Source organism: Lontra canadensis, unplaced genomic scaffold (assembly GCF_010015895.1).
Source record: "Lontra canadensis isolate GAN:19392208 unplaced genomic scaffold, GSC_riverotter_1.0 scaffold5, whole genome shotgun sequence".
Classification (NCBI taxonomy): domain Eukaryota; kingdom Metazoa; phylum Chordata; class Mammalia; order Carnivora; family Mustelidae; genus Lontra; species Lontra canadensis.
Window position 1 is genome coordinate 23,026,865 of NW_022630999.1, and position 19,118 is coordinate 23,045,982.

Genomic DNA, 19,118 nt, shown 5'->3' on the forward strand with positions numbered 1-19,118 from the left:
CTGCAGGGTAAATGAACATGAATTAGTTAGGGTTTATGTTCTAGAAAGAGGCTGTCATGAGCTGTATAAATTTTTAATCAGAAATACTTTTGATGCCTAATTTAGAGTATGGAATATACCAAGAACTGTAGAATACAAAGAACACGATAAAAGAAATAACATTTTCCTGCTGCTTGGAGATGCACAAATTCACTGCTTTTTCAGAAACACAGGACCCAAGATTACTTCAGGCAGAAGGAAGGAATGTCGTCTTTGATGCTTTGTATGTTCCAGATCACTTGTGGCACCTTACATGTTGTCTACGTGGGTAACAAATGAATTAACCTCCATGCAATGACCGTGAGAAGCAAATGGGAAAAGTCTGGTTCATTTCCACCGATAGAGAAAGGCAGTCTCAACCATTGAACCTTGTAAAAACAATGTGTGATTCTGGAAACCATATGGTTTCATCCCAGTTTTGGAATGGTTTTGATCTGTTGAGTTTCTGTATGGAAAAAGCCTGGATCAAATAGAGTAAACCACATTTTTCTTCTCCTTATTCTCAGAGAAGTATTCTCATACATCTATGTCCTGCCTTGCTTTAGGAAAAATCTGTGGGGACTTACCTGTCTCAGGACAGGTGAGGAATGGCCAAGGCTTTATTTTACCAGAATGAATGGGAGAACAGCAGCTCCACTGACCACTGGTCAGCTCCACTGATCAGGAAGGGAGGTCAGAGATGAAAAGTGGGCTTCAAGATGCTAATTAGAAAAGAAGTAAGAGCAATTTTTAAAACAATTTTGCTTTATTGTGTCATCTCATAGGTCTAAGAGTTTAGCATGGAGAGTGACATAATAATCAGAGAGATCTTTTTACAAAAAAGGTAAGACTGATCTGCTTTTATGCTTAAAACCTTTCTAAAGCTTCCTCTTGTGCTTAAAAGTCAAAGACCCTTAATAAGCATTTCAGAGCCCTGAGGGTTCTAGTTCCTGTGGGCTTCTTCGGATGATATCGCACCCATCTGCTCTCTTGTGCTCTGTGCTCTCTTCTACCTCCAGTCTGATTGAACACACTCTGTTCCCTCTGCTTGGCACATTCTTTTCCTTTTTTTGCTGGGCAAACTCCTCCTTATCCTTCAGGGCTTAGTTCAGAAATCCTTCTTTCAGGAAATTGTCTATGACCACCAGTGCTATCAGGCTGTCCTGTTATATCTTCCGTGGCACCTTGCAGCCCCCCCATCTTTATAAATGTGCTGTATTTGTTACACTTAGAGTGAATTACTTATAATGATGTACTTACTCTTTGTCTTCCGTGATAAATAGAAACTTGGTGAAGGCAGAGACCATCTATATCAGAGACTTTCTTTTGACCCCCCACTATGAGACACTTTATGATCTATAACCCCCAACCCCCAGACTTACCCTCTTTCTTCGTTCTGCCCCCCCCCAATACTCCCCAGTTTGTCCATTGAGATCTACCTCTTCATTGTTCCTGATCTGTTCCTCTCAGTCTGAATGGCATGCTCCTTCTCCTTCTTTAGGTCTGTAGTCGCATTTCATCAACTGGGGAAATTTTCTCTTTTTAAAATTTCCATCTGCTGCCTGCCAATCAATGCTGCCTATTCCACTTTCTTGCAGTTTTGGGGTCTCCTTAGCATTTAGTGTCAGTTAGCCTGCTAGGCGCTTACCTGCATCTTGTTTGTGTCTTTCTCTTCCAAGTAAGCTCTATGGGCACAGGGGTTTGTCTGCGTTGCTCACTGCTGTAGCCTCAGTCTGTAGAACATGACTTGGCACATAGTAGGCCCTCATAAATATTGGTTGAAAGAATGAATGGAAGTAACCACCTCTAGATAGAGGCAAAAACAGATGAAGAGCTAACATCTTTGAGGGATACTCTTTTATAAGAATGTGGGGGCTTGGAGGAGTGGATGCCATAGTGGGTAGGGGTGACTTCCCCCCTTCCCAGTGTGGGCTGTTTAGGTCTGTATGAGGTCCTAATGCCTATGGCTTCTTCTGAGAAAGTTTATGGTTGGTGAAGTAATAGGTGGGAAAGAATGCCTGGTGAGGAAATGATTAATCTGTTGCTATAAATCAGGGATGACAAATGGGCTTCAGTGCCAGTGCCCGTTTCATTTGATTGGTAGTACTTCCTTGGAAGGCTGTGTTGAGGATTCTGAGGCTTTTCTAGGTCTAATTGTTGTAATCAGAGATGTCTTAGGCTAGAAGCGGGGATGTGGCAGCATTTGCTTCATGCATTTGTATCCTGCTCCCTAATGCTTGAACTTGGTTATGGTCTTTCCCATGAAACCAGGCTCCCAAAGGGGCTAATGATACCCCCATTAGGCTATTTGCTGTGAAAGCTAAAGGTTAAGGTATTCAATAGGGGCCTAAGAATCCATATCGTTTGGGGGATTTTGGATATATCCTGTTGAATGATTTACTTTTTTCTCCATGGGATCAATTGGCTGAGCTGTAGTGGTGGTTTATAGCTTAGAGATTCTAAGCAAGAGGGCAGACCTCTTCTAGTCTCACTTCTTTAGACTGGCTATTCAGACCAATCCCTTGTTGTTAAGAAAGTCTACAGACAATGACCCAAGATAGACCTAGTTATGTAAAATCTTGGCCTGAAGAAGAGACTCTGGCCCTAATGCAATTCGCCCAGCATGCAAACCCTGTAAGCTCATTTACCCAGGCAAGCTACCTCTTCCCTTCCCAGTGCTACCATCAACCCCATCTCCAATAGCCACCCTGCCAAGGCTCAGCTCCCCCTTCTATCAATTGTAATTAATGACATTGTTTCTTTTCTGAAAGACTTTCCTATCCCTACACTGACACCCTTCACTTCATTGAACATTCTCTTATCACATCTGCTTTCTTGCAGCTGTTTCCACATGTGCCTGATTCAATTTCTTATACTAAGTATTTATGTATTTTTAGTATTTTCATATGTGTTTGTTTTCTCCCTTACTAGATTTAAGCTCCCTGAAGAGAGGGGGCCACTATAAATATGTCCAGAATATTTATATTTATATGCAGTCAGTATTAACATATTTTTTGTCAGCACATGTTTTTTGTCTAAAAGGATCACTGTCTAATACACTATTGCCTGGATTCAATAAGCCTACCAGTTAAAAGACACAATTGATATAATCTTATTTGGAGGACCATTTTGCAATATCTCTCAAATTGTTGAATGTGTATGCCTTCTCTTCCAGCAATTCTCCTTTTTGGAATTTATTCTACAGAAATTCTCATAAGAGTATGCAAATATCTATGTCTATATGTAAAAGAGTGATCAGTACAGAATTGTTTGTGATAATGAGCATGAGAACAACCTAAATGTCCATCCTGAAAGAAATTGTGATATAAATTATGGTGCAGACACACAGTGAAATACTATGCAATCTTTAAAAAAGAAAAGTAATTAGCCAGGATCCCTGGGTGGCTCAGTCAGTTGTCTGCCTTCAGCTCTCAGGTCATGATCTTGGGGTCCTGGGATAGAGCCCCACATTGGGCTCCCTGCTCAGTGGGGAGTCTGCTTCTCTCTCTGCCTCTCCCCTCTGCTCATGCTCTTTCTCTCTGTCTCTCTCTTTCTAATAAATAAATAAAATCTTAAAAAAAGAAAAAAAATAATAAGCTGTATGTTGACAAGCAAAAGCATTCATGATATTATGTATAATTGTATAGGATAGTACTTTTTAAAAAAGATTTTATTTATTTATTTGACGGAGAAAGACACAGTGAGAGAGGGAACACAAGCAAGTGTAGTGGGAGAGGGAGAAGCAGGCTTCCCTGGGAGCCCGACATGGGGCTTGATCCCAGGACCCTGGGAACATGACCTGAGCCAAAGGCAGACACTTAATAACTGAACCACCCAGGCACCTCTAAAATGGTATTTTTTGCAATAAGCCACAAATATATGTACAGATGTGCATATGTATACAGACATGTGAACATACATAGAAAAGGACTAGAGGACATACACCAAATTATTAGTGATTTATCTATGACGGGTAGGATTAGGAAAGCAAAACATTTTATTTTTTTAATCTTTTACTGATTTGGACTTTTTTTTTTTTAAGATTTTATTTATTTATTTGACAGACAGAGATCACAAGTAGGCAGAGAGGCCAGGCAGAGAGAGGAGGGGAAGCAGGCTCCCTGCTGAGCAGAGAGCCCGATGCGGGGCTCAACCCCAGGACCCTGAAATCATGACCTGAGCTGAAGGCAGAGGCTTTAACCCGCTGAGCCACCCAGGTGCCCCCTGATTTGGACTTTTTTTATTCTCTTTTTATCCCAGCTTTATTGAGATACAATTGACATCTAACATTGTATAAGCTTAAGGTATATAGTGATTTGATACACTCATATTTTGCAAAATGATAGCCACCATAGCATTAGCTAATACCTCCATCCTATCACAAAAATTCCCATTTCTGTTTTGTGGTCAGAACATTTAAGATCTAGTCTCTTAGCAATAGTCAAGTATATAGTACAGTATGGAAAAAATTTTAATGGACATATAATCATTCTAAAATTAAAGATATTTTAAGAAGAGTTTATTATAAAAAGAAGGCATAGCAGTTGTGTTTGCCAAAATATCCTGAAGTTTAGAAATGTTACCAAAATAATTCAGTAACCATTTTAGTTGCCCCCGGGGTGCTTAGCTATTTCTTAGAAGCATTAAATATGACTAAATGTGGTGTTTGCCTGAAGGAATTGTTCTTTTTCACTTCCTCATTGATATCAAGCTAGACTATGTGACTTGCTCTGATTAATGACATGTGAGTGAAAGTCATATGTGTAGGGCACCTGGTGGCTCAGTTGGTTAAGCTTCTGCCTTTAGCTCAGGTCATGATCTTGGTGTCCTAGGATAGAGTGCCACATTGGGCTCCCTGCTCAGAAGAGAGCCTGCTTCTCCCTCTCCCTCACCCCCTCCCTCCTGCTCGTTTTTTCTCTCTCTCTCAAATAAATAAATAAAATCTTAAAAAAAAAAAAAAAGAATGTGATATGTGAAATTTCTGAACGGAACTTTTAAGAGCCAGTTCATGGTTTGGCATGCTTTGTTTCTTGCTTTGTCACAAAGTCAGTAATATTTCAGAAAAGAGTTTACTCATTGGGCTGGGTTCCTGGAGCAGAGCTTCAGCCAATACTGATGGACATGTTACACAAGCAAGAAATAGAACCTTGTTGTTGTAAAGCCCTGAGATATGCGGGTTGTTTCTTACCGTGGCATTACCTAGACTGGTAAACCTGCTCACGGACTTCATCAGTCCCTTAAATAGAGGCCTTCATTGGCCTGGAAGTGATGAGTTCCTTTTCTAATCCTAGCCTTGCCACAAACTTTCTGAAAGATTGTATCAGCTGGGATCCTCTAGATTGAAAGAAATTCAAAGTACAGCAAAAACTAACTTAAGGATATTTACTATTGTGTGTAACAGGAAGTCCAGAATCACAGGTTCATGACGTCACTGAGGACTGCTATCTTTCTGCTTAGCCTTTCTGTTATGGTTGTCTGGTGGCTATAGAAGTTTCATGCGTCGTATGCAGATATTACAGTATCTCATGAAGAAGAAGAGCAGTGTTTCTTCCTATGTGTTTCTTTTTCTTCTTTCTTGTTTTTATGGAGGAAAGTATTTACTGTTAATTCCCCAGGAAATTATCTCCAGATCCCGTTGGCTAGGATTGGTCACATGTCTGTGCCTGAGCAATGGCAGTGACATGGCTGAGGTTGGCTTTGACCAGCCATGGTTCTTTCATTTTGGGAGTGGCAGTGGCCCCCTTTTCTGAGCACATGACTGTATGACAAGTGATTACCCCAACAGAGTTGTCCTCTGGGAAGAGCAGGAGGATGGAATTAGTGTTTACCTCAAAGACCTTAAGCAAGTACATTCCTCCTTGGACCTTAGTTCCTCCACTAATAATCTGAGAATGTTGGACAAATAGGCTTCCAATAACAGATTATTATCACAGAGTCCATGGACTTTGTCCCCTTTAGTAATGGGGTCAAAACTTCCTTACAGGGCTTTGGATGGTCAAGGCTATTGTCTGTGCCCCAGAGTACCACTGCCTTAGGTCATTAAAAGTCTTGTCTCATCAGCTTCCTGACACACAGACACATTATGTGTTCCAGCCCCCATAAAATCTTGCATCTTGGATTTTACATGCCCAGTGTGAATGTGATCTAGGTGAGGGAAATAAATGTGCAGTTTGTTAGCTTTTACTTACATATCAGATTGACTTTTAAAATGCTTTGAAAACTTATGAAGTGCTTTCTGCTTGGAGATTTTCTCCAATAGCTCCCTCTTCTCCCATGCGCCATACTCCCAGATCTCTGCATCCTTTCACAATTTGAATTGACTCAAGGTGCTTTATTGGCCAATTTAATATAAGCCAGTCTCAAGTGCTCTTGAGCCTTGAACTCCAAAAATAATTTATAATCATTATTATTGAAAATAATAGAAATGATTTTGGGTCAGGGAGCTACAAACCCAAGTTAGTTGATTTTGTGGGATTGAAGCTGAAGTCTTCACTTCTTCTTTCAAGGCACCAGTTTTCTTGTATCTAGGCACTGGCTGATAACTGCCTGGGAATGAGATGGGCTTGCCTTAGAAAAGTGTGAGAGCTCTTATATTTTATTAGGCAAGGTAGGCATGTATACAGCCAAGACCTGCTCAGGCAGTGGAAGGCGGCTGGAGAGGGATCTGTAAAAATGGATACAGTTGAAGTCATCCTGTCTCCCCCATCTTACTACATGCCCTGGAAGGCTTTTATGAACTGTTTGTAGCTTTGCCACTTGGTTATAACTGTGAGCAGTTGTCCTAAACTATGTGTAATTTCTTGATTGGCTTTGATGAGGTCATTTTTTCCCCCATGATAATGTGCTGGGATACTGAAATCACCCTCTTTTTCCCAAGAGGCACATTACCACCACACTCTGGTCCATGGGAGGGATGACTATTAAAGAGAATGACTTCAACCATCTCAAACTATCAGTCCTGTTTTTCACCACTAGGTTATAGCCTACTAGGGCTCTTGGGTTGGGTTTGTATTCCTGGAGAGCCTCTTAGAAATGTTGCTTTTGGGCCAGAGTAGCCCAAGTGGTGTCAGTCAAATCCAAATCACCAGATTACAATGAGCATAACCCATCATATAGTTATTCCAAATACCTCGACATTGAGAAGTGATTGATTGGATGATTGGCTGAGTCTCTTATAGAGAGGGTAAGAAGTCTTCCTCAGGCCAAGTGAAACAAAACCATAAAAAAAAAAAAAACCCACAGTGAAAAGGAAGAGTAGATTTCTCATTTTGCAAACTTTTTATTGTTAAACACAGATATTAAAAGTCACACAAAATAGCTGTATAGATTAATGAGTTCTAAGGCAGCACCCTTCTCACCACCATTGAGGTCAAGAGATAAAATTTTGTCATTCACCCTAGAAAGCTATTTGCTCTATTGAATCTCACCCCTCTTTTTCCCCAAAAGTAACCTGACTTTTATGGTAATCACTTCCTTGTGTCCCATATAGTTTTATCATCCAAGTGAGCATCCTGAAACCCTCTAGTTCAGTCTTACCCATTAAAAAAAAATTGACATTATCTTCAAATCTCCTTTAACATACACATTTCTCATAGAGTCCCTTCTTTTTCTTACAATTTACCTTTTGACCTCTGGAGTTTTCCTACAATATGGATGTTGCTGATTATGTACTTATTGTACAGTTCACTATGTTCCTCTGTCTTCTGTATTGTCTGCAAGTTGGGAACTGTCTTTAGAGACCTGATTAAATTGGCAGGTGGCATTGAGCTATTTCACCAGGAGGCATATGATATCCAATTTTTGCTCTTTTTTGAATGTTAACATCAGTCAATGGTCAATGTTTGGATCCATTAGTTCACTGGGAAGGACTAAATGGTGATGTCTAATTCTACCATTTTCCGTTCATTTATTAGCTAGAAAACTTAGAAGCAGATGCTTCCCCTCATTTACTCTTTGATTATCCAGTGGTACAGTTCAGGATATGCTTGACTCTTTCTCTTTATTTACCATAAAGATAATGAATTGGTTCTCTATCCTCCTCTGAAGGTAACCAGTTAGTTTTTAAAACTATTGTTATAAATTCAAGGACTTGAGTATTAATTGATGTATTCCTAGATTGCATTTTTAATTTTTATTTCCATTGTCTTTAATGTTCCGAATACATGGGTCAGTGTTTGTGCTTGGAAACTTGGTTATCTCCCTGCCTCCAAATCACCTGGAAAGGAAGCAGCAAAATTCTCCATAGACTGCGCAAAGACCAGTGGGAGAGGCTTGATTTTAATTTTGTGTTTATTTTTGGTTTTAATCACAGGTTAGGGCTAGTGGCAATGAATGAAAGGAGTTCTAGCTGAGGGACTTTGAAACTTTATGGTCTGATTGTCAAGATTCTTGTCACTGTCAGATGGGTGCCATTAAAGACCCATTTATCCATCCTTTTCTCTTAAGGTTCCCTGAGCTCCAAGCCCCTTCTGATTCCCATGTTTTTCTTTGCATGTGGCTTGATAACAGGAGGAGAATGCCCCAGTCATACAGTGCAAATATTTTCATTTTGCTCAATAATTTTCTCACTAGAAATGAATAAATTGGCATTTTGTTGTCAAAAATATATATATATTTTTTTTTATAATTTTATTTTTTATAAACATATATATATATATATTTTTCCCCCAGGGGTACAGGTCTGTGAATCTCCACGTTTACAAACTTCAAGCACTCACCATAGCACATACCCTACCCAATGTCCATAACCCCCCCCAACCCCCCTCTGCCCAGCAACCCTCAGTTTGTTTTGTGAGATTAAGAGTCACTTATGGTTTGTCTCCCTCCCAATCCCAACTTGTTTCATTTACTCTTCTCCTACCACATTAACCCCCCATGTTGCATCTCCTCTCCCTCATATCAGGGAGATCATATGATAGTTGTCTTTCTCCGATTGACTTATTTCGCTAAGCATGATACCCTCTAGTTCCATCCATGTTGTCGCAAATGGCAAGATTTCATTTCTTTTGATGGCTGCATAGTATTCCATTGTATATATATACCACATCTTCTTTATCCATTCGTCTGTTGATGGACATCTAGGTTCTTTCCATAGTTTGGCTATTGTAGACATTGCTGCTATAAACATTCGGGTGCACGTGCCCCTTCGGATCACTACCTTTGTATCTTTAGGGTAAATACCCAGCAGTGCAATTGCTGGGTCATAGGGTAGTTCTATTTTCAACATTTTGAGGAACCTCCATGCTGTTTTCCAGAGTGGTTGCACCAGCTTGCATTCCCACCAACAGTGTAGGAGGGTTCCCCTTTCTCCGCATCCTCGCCAGCATCTGTCATTTCCGGACTTGTTAATTTTAGCCATTCTGACTGGTGTGAGGTGGTATCTCATTGTGGTTTTGATTTGTATTTCCCTGATGCCGAGTGATATGGAGCACTTTTTCATGTGTCTGTTGGCCATCTGGATGTCTTCTTTGCAGAAATGTCTGTTCATGTCTTCTGCCCATTTCTTGATGGGATTATTTGTTCTTTGGGTGTTGAGTTTGCTAAGTTCTTTATAGATTCTGGACACTAGCCCTTTATCTGATATGTCGTTTGCAAATATCTTCTCCCATTCTGTCAGTTGTCTTTTGGTTTTGTTAACTGTTTCCTTTGCTGTGCAAAAGCTTTTGATCTTGATAAAATCCCAATAGTTCATTTTTGCCCTTGCTTCCCTTGCCTTTGGCGATGTTCCTAGGAAGATGTTGCTGCGGCTGAGGTCGAAGAGGTTTCTGCCTGTGTTCTCCTCAAGGATGTTGATGGATTCCTTTCTCACATTGAGGTCCTTCATCCATTTTGAGTCTATTTTCGTGTGTGGTGTGAGGAAATGATCCAATTTCATTTTTCTGCATGTGGCTGTCCAATTTTCCCAACACCATTTATTGAAGAGGCTGTCTTTTTTCCATTGGACATTCTTTCCTGCTTTGTCGAAGATTAGTTGACCATAGAGTTGAGGGTCTATTTCTGGGCTCTCTATTCTGTTCCATTGATCTATGTGTCTGTTTTTGTGCCAGTACCATGCTGTCTTGATGATGACAGCTTTGTAATAGAGCTTGAAGTCCGGAATTGTGATGCCACCAACTCTGGCTTTCTTTTTCAATATTCCTTTGGCTATTCGCGGTCTTTTCTGGTTCCATATAAATTTTAGGATTATTTGTTCCATTTCTTTGAAAAAAATGGATGGTACTTTGATAGGAATTGCATTAAATGTGTAGATTGCTTTAGGTAGCATAGACATTTTCACAATATTTATTCTTCCAATCCAGGAGCATGGAACATTTTTCCATTTCTTTGTGTCTTCCTCAATTTCTTTCATGAGTACTTTATAGTTTTCTGTGTATAGATTCCTAGCCTCTTTGGTTAGGTTTATTCCTAGGTATCTTATAGTTTTGGGTGCAATTGTAAATGGGATGGACTCCTTAATTTCTCTTTCTTCTGTCTTATTGTTGGTGTAGAGAAATGCGACTGATTTCTGTGCATTGATTTTATATCCTGACACATTACTGAATTCCTGTACAAGTTCTAGCAGTTTTGGAGTGGAGTCTTTTGGGTTTTCCACATATAGTATCATATCATCTGCGAAGAGTGATAGTTTGACTTCTTCTTTGCCGATTTGGATGCCTTTAATTTCTTTTTGTTGTCTGATTGCTGAGGCTAGGACTTCTAGTACTATGTTGAATAGCAGTGGTGATAACGGACATCCCTGCCGTGTTCCTGACCTTAGCAGAAAAGCTTTCAGTTTTTCTCCATTGAGAATGATATTTGCGATGGGTTTTTCATAGATGGCTTTGATAATATTGAGGTATGTGCCCTCTATCCCTACACTTTGAAGAGTTTTGATCAGGAAGGGATGCTGTACTTTGTCAAATGCTTTTTCAGCATCTATGGAGAGTATCATATGGTTCCTGTTTTTTCTTTTATTAATGTGTTGTATCACATTGATTGATTTGCGGATGTTGAACCAACCTTGCAGCCCTGGAATAAATCCCACTTGGTCGTGGTGAATAATCCTTTTAATGTACTGTTGAATCCTATTGGCTAGTATTTTGGTGAGAATTTTTGCATCTGTGTTCATCAAGGATATTGGTCTGTAGTTCTCTTTTTTGATGGGATCCTTGTCTGGTTTGGGGATCAAGGTGAGGCTGGCCTCATAAAATGAGTTTGGAAGTTTTCCTTCCATTTCTATTTTTTGGAACAGTCTCAGGAGAATAGGAATTAGTTCTTCTTTAAATGTTTGGTAGAATTCCCCCGGGAAGCCGTCTGGCCCTGGGCTTTTGTTTGTTTGGAGATTTTTGATGACTGTTTCAATCTCCTTACTGGTTATGGGTCTGTTCAGGCTTTCTATTTCTTCCTGGTTCAGTTGTGGTAGTTTATATGTCTCTAGGAATGCATCCATTTCTTCCAGATTGTCAAATTTGTTGGCATAGAGTTGCTCATAATATGTTCTTATAATTGTCTGTATTTCTTGGGTGTTAGTTGTGATCTCTCCTCTTTCATTCATGATTTTATTTATTTGGGTCCTTTCTCTTTTCTTTTTGATAAGTCTGGCCAGGGGCTTATCAATCTTATTAATTCTTTCAAAGAACCAGCTCCTAGTTTCGTTGATTTGTTCTATTGTTTTTTTGGTTTCTATTTCATTGATTTCTGCTCTGATCTTTATGATTTCTCTTCTCCTGCTGGGTTTAGGGTTTCTTTCTTGTTCTTTCTCCAGCTCCTTTAGGTGTAGGGTTAGGTTGTGTACCTGAGACCTTTCTTGTTTCTTGAGAAAGGCTTGTACCGCTATATATTTTCCTCTCAGGACTGCCTTTGTTGTATCCCACAGATTTTGAACTGTTGTATTTTCATTATCATTTGTTTCCATGAATTTTTTCAATTCTTGTTTAATTTCCTGGTTGACCCATTCATTCTTTAGAAGGATGCTGTTTAGTCGCCATATATTTGGGTTCTTTCCAAATTTCCTCTTGCGATTGAGTTCTAGCTTCAGAGCATTGTGGTCTGAAAATATGCAGGGAATGATCCCAATTTTTTGATAACAGTTAAGACCTGATTTAGAACCAAGGATGTGATCTATTCTGGAGAATGTTCCATGGGCACTAGAGAAGAATGTGTATTCTGTTGCTTTGGGATGAAATGTTCTGAATATATCTGTGATGTCCATCTGGTCCAGTGTGTCATTTAAGGCCTTTATTTCCTTGTTGATCTTTTGCTTGGATGATCTGTCCATTTCAGTGAGGGGAGTGTTAAAGTCCCCTACTATTATTGTATGATTGTCGATGTGTTTCTTTGATTTTGTTATTAATTGGTTTATATAGTTGGCTGCTCCCACGTTAGGGGCATAGATATTTACAATTGTTAGATCTTCTTGTTGGACAGATCCTTTGAGTATGATATAGTGTCCATCTTCATCTCTTATTATAGTCTTTGGTTTAAAATCTAAGTGATCTGATATAAGGATTGCCACTCCTGCTTTCTTCTGATGTCCATTAGCATGGTAAATTCTTTTCCACCCCCTCACTTTAAATCTGAAAGTGTCTTCGGGTTTAAAATGAGTTTCTTGTAGGCAACATATAGATGGGTTTTGTTTTTTTATCCATTCTGATACCCTGTGTCTTTTGATTGGGGCATTTAGCCCATTTACATTCAGGGTAACTATTGAGAGATATGAATTTAGTGCCATTGTATTGCCTGTAAGGTGACTGCTATTGTATATTGTTTCTGTTCCTTTCTGATCTACTACTTTTAGGTTCTCTCTTTGCTTAGAGGACACCTTTCAATATTTCCTGTAGAGCTGGCTTGGTGTTTGCAAATTCTTTCAGTTTTTGTTTGTCCTGGAAGCTTTTAATCTCTCCTTCTATTTTCAATGATAGCCTAGCTGGATATAGTATTCTTGGCTGCATGTTTTTCTCGTTTAGTACTCTGAATATATCATGCCAGCTCTTTCTGGCCTGCCAGGTCTCTGTGGATAAGTCTGCTGCCAATCTAATATTTTTACCATTGTATGTTACAGACTTCTTCTCCCGGGCTGCTTTCAGGATTTTCTCTTTGTCACTAAGACTTGTAAATTTGACTATTAGGTGACGGGGTGTGGACCTATTCTTATTGATTTTGAGTGGGGTTCTCTGAACCTCCTGGATTTTGATGCTTGTTCCCTTTGCCATATTGGGGAAATTCTCTCCAATAATTCTCTCCAATATACCTTCTGCTCCCCTCTCTCTTTCTTCTTCTTCTGGAATCCCAATTATTCTAATGTTGTTTCATCTGATGGTGTCACTTATCTCTCGAATTCTGCCCTCGTGGTCCAGTAGTTGTTTGTCCCTCTTTTGTTCAGCTTCCTTATTCTCTGTCATCTGGTCTTCTATATTGCTAATTCTTTCTTCTGCCTCATTTATCCTAGCAGTGAGAGCCTCCATTTTTGATTGCACCTCATTAATAGCTTTTTTTATTTCAACTTGATTAGATTTTAGTTCTTTTATTTCTCCAGAAAGGGCTTTTATATCTCCCGAGAGCGTTTCTCTAATATCTTCCATGCCTTTTTCGAGCCCAGCTAGAACCTTGAGAATCGTCATTCTGAACTCTAAATCTGACATATTACCAATGTCTGTATTGATTAGGTCCTTAGCCTTTGGTACTGCCTCTTGTTCTTTTTTTTGTGGTGAATTTTTCCGCCTTGTCATTTTGTCCAGATAAGAGTATATGAAGGAGTAAGTAAAATACTAAAAGGGTGGCAACAACCCCAGGAAAATATGCTTTAGCCAAATCAGAAGAGATCCCAAATCGTGAGGGGGGGGGGAGGGGATAAAAAGAGGTTCAGAAAGAAAAAAAAAATAAAAAAGAAAAAAGAAACAAATAAAAAAAAAGAAAACCAATAATGAAAAAAATATAAAAAGGAAAAAATATATATATATTAGATAAACTAGTTAAAAAACGTTAAAAAAGAAAAGGGTAAAAGTTTAAAAAAATTTAGCAGAAGAAGAGAAAAAAATTGAAAAAGAAAAAAAAATTAAATTAACTGCAAGGCTAAAGAATCATGGGGAGAAAGCCATGAGTTCCGTGCTTTGCTTTCTCCTCCTCTGGAATTCCGCTGCTCTCCTTGGTATTGAAACCGCACTCCTCGTAAGTGAACTTGGTCCTGGCTGGGTTTCTTGTTGATCTTCTGGGGGAGGGGCCTGTTGTAGTGATTTTCAAGTGTCTTTGCCCCAGGCGGAGTCGCACCGCCCTTACCAGGGCCCGGGCTGAGTAATCCGCTCGGGTTTGCTTTCGGGAGCTGTTGTTCCCTGAGCGCTTTCCGTAGAGTCCGGAGGACGGGAAGGAAGATGGCGGCCTCCCAGTCTCCGGCCCGGAGGAGCCGAGAGCTCGGGGTCCCACTCCTCAGTGCGCCCTCAGGGAACAGCGTCCAATTACTCCCGTCTGCCTGGCCTCCGGCTGCGCTCCGAGCTCACCGAGCCTGCGACCGGTTCAAGGTAAGCCCGAGCTGTGAGCTCACTCCTCGGCTCCGTCTCTGTAGCCGGCTTCCCCGTTCTAATACCTGCGAGCTCTGCGACACTCAGACACCCCGATCCTTCTGTGACCCTGCGGGACCTGAGGCCACACTGGCCCCGCATGGGCTTCACCCCAGTTAAGCCTCTGGAGCGATGTCCCTCAGCGGAACAGACTTTTAAAAGTCCCGATTTTGTGCTCCGTTGCTCTGCCGCTTGCCGGGAGCCGGCCCCTCCCCCCGGGGTCTGTCTTCCCGTCCCTTTGGATTCACTTCTCCGCCAGTCCTACCTTTCAGCAAGTGGTTGATTTTCTGTTTCTAGAATTGCTGTTCTTCTTCTCTTCGATCTCCCGTTGGATTTGTAGGTGTTTGCAATCTTTAGATAAGCTATCTAGCTGATCTCCCGCAACCTGAAGTAGTCTCAGCTGCTACTTCTCCGCCATCTTGACTCGTCTCCTGTCAAAAATATATTTTATATTCTTTTCCAAGTAAATGTGAACCCTAGAAATGCTTTCACTATAACCTTGTTTCTATCAAATTGTTTCTGTCCAGTTTTAGGATAACTCTGTACCTGGACTGTTCTTTTCCTAGATTTCTTCCAAGGGAGAGACTTACAGTCATTCTAGATAACTGAAGAAAAGCACATTCTTTTCAAGCTGAGTCCACTCACCCACATGGCCCTGAGGCAGGCCATTGGTTCCTCTCATTCTCTCACTCCAACTAGCAATGAGGTACTACTGTTAGAAAACAGGTACCTTTCCTTGGCAACAGCAGCTGCTAACAAACAAGTAGGTCATTAGCTAGGGTAATGATGGATATAACCAGATTGCCTTCCTGGCCTTAAAAAAAAGAAAATCAGTCCTTACCAAATTATCCCGCCCTGCTCCCAGAATAGATGAGAATGTCATTTTGGTATTTGAGTCTGTAAAGAAGCATTTCAAATCCACAGATGAACTAAAACACATTCTTACCTTATCTTATCACACGTGGAAAAAAACAAATTTTGTGTTTTACTTTCTTACTCTTTCTTTTCTCTGGACATACCTAAGCATAAGTTACAAAATTGCTTACTCCTGGCAATAAATCTAATGCTTTGTATTATCTATGAGGAATTGGCTTGTAAAATTTCAAAGCCCTAGTCTCTTTGGTTGAGTCATATGGAAAATAAAAGTTAATAAAAAATAGTAATAAAAGATGGGAGGAGTAAAAAAAAAAGTAATAAATACTGATTTTCTATAACCCACTAAGCAAAGCCTAAATTAAATGATTTTACTTAAAGCTTTGTTGGCAGAATAATTAATGAAAAACACCAGGCTTAAACAATTGGCCATCCATCTTTAAGCATAAGTGAAGGACAGAATCCATATGACATTCCACTGAGGATGAAAAATGAACAATTGCATGGGACCTGGATGATCCTATTTGACAGAGCACCCTCGAGACTTTTTAAATGTCCTTTTTCCTGGGACATATGGACTCTACACCATTGTCATATTTAATCTGAGAAACTGGGTTCCCATGCATTCTATTTGTTTGTTTCCTTGCTTGAGGCCTGTGGCTGGGGCCTCATGAGTTTGTGGCAATTGGAGTCAGATTTGTTTGGCCTTAAAGATGAAATAAGACAAAACCATAAACATGCTACAAAACACCAGAATATAAAGGGGATTATTGGTGCCATAATTAGAGAACTAGGAGGTCATTATGCCAGTTGTCCCTCCACCCACCCAACTATATGCCTCTCTGTTGGGCCAAGAACAAAAGAGATTTAAAAATCAGACAGTCCTGAATTTATTTCAGTGGAAACCCTCTTAAGTCTGGGTGTAGTTGGAGGGCATTTACTTGACAAACGAAGAGTGTTTACTCTGTCTTGGAGTCTCAGAAATCAGAGAACAATCAAAAGAAGTCAACCCCAAATAACCAAAGAATCTGAGCATCTTGTTATATAACCCTACACATTGTGTGAGAAAAGAAACTCACGTATGTGCATATCCCTTCAATTATTTGAACGTCCAGGTTCCCCTTCAATTCTCATTTCAAAAGTCTGACAGCTGGAGGGAACTGCTTTATCCCAAGGAAGTGAGTTGTCCATTACTGGAGGTGTTTAACCAGAGATCTGAAGGCCATCTGTCAGGGATAGTGGACCTAGGATTTATTCACACACTGAATAGATATTTGAAAAAGATAACTCAAGAAACTTTCCAACTCTGAGCAGTTAGGATGCTCTGAGTGTTAGAATGCAGGCACATAAATTTAAAGGGAAATTAACTTTTGAAGACCATAACATGTACCCTTCTAGGAAATATTTTCCTAAGGAAGTGAGTACCAAAGAAATGCTTTCAGAGAATGGGAGAAAATATAAGACTTGGAGAAAATGTGGTCATATTGAAAATCCATTGGTCATTGAATCAAATTTTAATATGTCTGTGTACCTTTTATTCCTGCCAGGTTTTCTTACTATACATTGTGGCCTTTTTTTTTCCCCTTAAAGATTTTATTTATTTATTTGACAGAGAGAGAGAGATCACAAGCAGGCAGAGAGGCAAGCAGAGACAGAGAGGGAAGTAGGTTCCCCGCTGAGCAGAGAGCCCGATGTGGGGCTCAATTCCAGAACCCCGAGATCAGGACCCCAAGATCATGACCCGAGCCGAAGACAGAGGCTTTAACCCACTGAGCCACCCAGGTGCCCCATTATGGCCTTTTGACCTCCAATGAAAAGAAATAACTTCACATGCATATGTGAAAATCTCTCTTACCTAGTCCTGACTCCCAGAGAAAAGGGAGACAGGAAATACAAGTATGTGTTGCATAATCAAATATGATTTTTTTAAACCCTTTTGAAAGCTTTTTGCTTAGTAATTTAGTTATTCAGAGAGATGTGATATCTTAAGGCATACAGAGTTCGTTCAGAACTCTCATAAATTACTTTCCATGGTACACTGGAAACTGGTTTAAAACAATCCAACCAGGGCATGGAATTTAATAAAAAATCTTTTTCTATTCAAGAATAACTGTATGTTGAAAAATCAGAAGTTTATTGGAACAACATTGAATTAACCATTGATGAGTCCCCCAAGTGGGTTATAGAGTAAAAAGGTGTACAGAGAATACGGAAGGAATGACTATCCTGGATTAAGAATAGTAAATATGTATTGTACATACCACTGTTTTCCTATCCTGTACTCATGGCAGACATCATTAATTGAGCATAGCACTCTCTGAATTGGGCTTAATTTCACAGTCTTAGCACAGAACTCCAGGCGGTTCTGTCATTTGACTAGAGTCCTTCGGTCATTCTTCTATGAACTCTTCTGTGCTGGCTTTCCTCTCCACTATGGACAAAAACAACTCTTGTCAAAGTTGCTGGTGATTCAGTTCCATATTGCCAAGACCAAATATCACTTCTTAGGGTTCATCTTGTTCAACTTGTTAGCAATTGATCTCTCCTTGTTTTTTAATGTACTTCTTCACTTGGCTTCTAGGACACCATACTCACTTGGTTTTCCTCCTACCTCATTATTTTTCCTTCTCAATATCCTTTCTGGCTCCTTCTCATCACCTACATTTCTAAATACTGGAGTGCCCTCAGACCCTGACTTCTCTGTCTTCACTCACATTTGATGATCTCATCAGTTTCAGGGCTTTAAATACCATCTGTACACCGATAATGATCAAATTGTATCTTCAGCTTGGACCTCTCTTTAACTCGAGTCCCAATTCCCTATTTAAAGTTCCACTTAAGTGGCTATTAGATGACTCAAGCGTAACATGCTTAAAATTTAACAATTTAATTTTATTCCTCAAGCCTATTTCTCCCCGTAATATCTTTTATTTTAGTTGCTCAGACTAAATCTTGAAGTCATTGCTGACCGACCTTCCTTCCTTCCTTCCTTCCTTCCTTCCTTCCTTCCTTCCTTCCTGTCTTTCTTTTAAAACCATGTATAATCCATCAGAAAATCTTGTTGCCACTACCTTAAATTTGAATTTGGAATCCAACTACTTCTTACCACCTTTATAGTTGTTATGTCCTTGGGTCTTTGGCTAAATACCTAATACCTACTGTGTGGACAACTCACTTCTGGAAAAAGTAGTTCCTTCTAGCTGACAGTCTTCAGAAATGAAGATTGAAGGGTATGATATTATGATTTATAGTAAGAAGTATGTATTTGTTCTTTGTCCCTGTTTCTGGCATAGTGCTTCTAAAACCCTTGGAATTTCCTAACTGATGGGAACAAAAAAGTGTCTTTTATTAGGTTAATGAGGTGACTTTTAGAGTGCAGCTAAAGAACAGGGCTGGTTGCCAGTGGAGCTGAGCCTGTGATTAGAGTTGGAACTTTCAGTCCCACCTCCTCCGACCTCCTGGGAGGGTAAAGGGGCTGGAGATTGAGTTTAACTGTCAACTACCAATGATTCAACTAATCATGCCGATGTACTGAAACCTCCATAAAAACCCACTGTTATTATCTCTGGCACCTGAAATGATTCTGTCTTAGGCCAGATTTCCTGGAAATAGACTCTGAGACTAGTGAGAAAGAGAAAGGTATTTCCTGGGGCAGGTTTGCAGGAACAACACCTAGGAGGGAGTGAGGAAGTAAGA

The 19,118-nt window shown here is 39.9% G+C and overlaps 1 long non-coding RNA gene across 1 annotated transcript in view; it reads left to right on the forward strand.

Annotated features, from left to right (window-relative positions):
- The window catches only part of LOC116864252, a 120,411-nt gene that overhangs the window by 65,926 nt on the left and 35,367 nt on the right, over positions 1 to 19,118 (forward strand). The window contains exon 2 of the long non-coding RNA XR_004381974.1: positions 804 to 862. This is a non-coding gene — a long non-coding RNA (uncharacterized LOC116864252). The remainder of the gene's footprint in view (positions 1 to 803; positions 863 to 19,118) is intronic.